This window comes from Cryptomeria japonica, chromosome 3, assembly GCF_030272615.1.
Source record: "Cryptomeria japonica chromosome 3, Sugi_1.0, whole genome shotgun sequence".
Lineage (NCBI taxonomy): Eukaryota > Viridiplantae > Streptophyta > Pinopsida > Cupressales > Cupressaceae > Cryptomeria > Cryptomeria japonica.
In genome coordinates this window covers 862,284,302-862,286,714 of record NC_081407.1, presented here as the reverse complement: position 1 = coordinate 862,286,714, position 2,413 = coordinate 862,284,302, and positions in this window count along the sequence as shown.

Here is a 2,413-nt window from a genome sequence, read left to right as displayed (position 1 = left end):
CTGTCTATGGATTGTCTCTTAGTAATGCTATGACTTGTCCAAGGATATGAGGACACTGTGCGTCTAGTGTGAACTGGGGCATTCCTTGTTTGTGACTGTCTTATCTCCATGCAAACAGGTACAATGACTTTCTGGGTCGAACATATGCCTTGATTGTCATAACCTACTTGCCATAATAAAGCTCAATGATGATAACGCACAAGAAGCTCTTTCACTTTCATATCTTCTGTCTTCCATCCCCCTTTCTTGATTGACTTCCATCATCCTTCTCGAGTCCGCGTAGCTTGCTATCACATGACTGAGTATAATGACACACCAAAAACATTTGCATTTCATGTAGTTGCACCTACATTACCACATATAAGCATTTAATACATACATATAGATATCACAATTGCATCACATCCTGCACACAACACCTGTTAGCACAATTTGCATTATCATATTCATCTGCATTACTTACATTCACATTTGCATCATGCATACATATATAAAACATAAAAGAACAAAATAAATATTGCATTGCATCATATACATATTTGCATCCATATCATAAGCATCACATAGAAACATACATCAGTAAAACATCTCATCACATAGGTACACATGCATATAGCTGTCGCAAAGATGAATCATCTCATATATATATAAAGTGTCTGTAGCGTCGTAAATTGTATGCACTTGCTAGGGTGGTACAATTTCACACCTAGTTTAGCACCCGCCTTGGCGCATTTTGTATTTTGCATTGCATTTCCCCTTTAGCACTTAATTAATTAAATTAATTAGGTCTAAGGTCCTATTTTATCATCTCCTACATCATAAAGTTGTGCCCTTTCATTAAAGTGTGCCCTTTTCATTTTATTCCTCCAATACATCATTTAATCAAAAACCCTAATTAGGTCCTATTTTGAACTTGGGGGCTTGGTTTCGGGGGTCAAAACATCTCGAAATCACCTGTAACTTCGGGATTCTCTCTAAAATCATCATATCCGACGGCCCTGAAAATTTGGTGAAAAGTTGTCGAGACCATGGCGCCCGGAGTGCAACATGGTCCCGGACATTTTTCCCGAAATTTTAGGAGCGCGATCCAATGATAAAATAAAGCTTAACCCCAAGAAATTGGCGGGAGATTCAATCTCTAAGTTGGCCTAAAGTTGAAATTAAGACCTAGGGTTTCCTACATAAGAGCTCTCTTTCTTCATTTGAAGGGATACGAATTTTGGCTTTCGAGGACCTTCTATGCAGTGAAAGAGCAGATCTTTGAAGACTTCAATAACATTCAACATCCATCCATCAAGCATTCATCAATTTCATTCATTTAGGGCTTGGGAGACATTGAAGAACAATAGGAGATTACCGACTGAAGATTGGCTTGTACTCCTCCCTTAAGGGTTGGGTATGATTTCATGTTGTTTTCATGTCTTTGCATAAGCTTCAATATATCCTTTATTCATGCTTTAGATCACTTTGCATCTTGATTTAGAGCATTTACATTATCATTTACAAGCAATTAGGGTTTACTTTCTAGGTTGCTCTAGTTTGCTTTCTTGCATTTAAGGACCTTGCACACACACTAGGTCTGCACACACAATACATTTTACAATACAACTTGGCTATTCGTGGAGGTGGAAATCACCGAAGCGGGGGTTTGACTAAGGCAAAACCCTATATAGCCGCCCATACCCTTTTCAGATATAAGTGCAGGTTTCGGGACTCGGACGACGCCGCAGGTGACAGATCCGGGAAAAGCAAGTCAAGATAGCACTCCACACCAAATTGTAGAGCAAAGGACCAGGACAGGGGCGTGGGGCGCCCTGGTCCTGCCAGGACAGGGGCGCTGGGCGCCCTGTTCCCTGGGACAGTGGCGCTGGGCGCCCTGGTGCTTCTGTCAGACAGCAACTTTCAGCAACTTTCTGACAGCTTTTCAGGTTGCAAAAACAACAATTTCAGGAGCAGAATCAGGATAGTGGCGCCCACGCCCCTGTCCCGAACATTTTCACTCATATTTTAACACCATGTACGCATTTACATTCTTGTTTTGTCCTTGTGTTTACAACTTTCCATTATTTAAGTTCAATTATGCAATCTTGTTATTAGTTCATACTTGCACTTTGGGGTTAGGGATTGAACTTGCATTATTTTATCTTTCAATTACAACAAAGGAATAGAAATCCTAATAGGTAGCCCGTGGCTCTCTCTTCCACAAGAAGAAGTAGCCAATTGTGTGATACCTCTAGGCTCTTTCGTATTCCACAAATGTGTGATTGAAGGTGAGATTAGGGCATGTTTGCTTAGTGTCACTTTTTCTCCCACACATTTTGGTGAACCCGACGTGAATCTATCATTGCTTCCTCTTGCATTGCATTTGTTAGATCTAGATCTAGATTTAGTGTGTTTTCATTTCATTTTCATT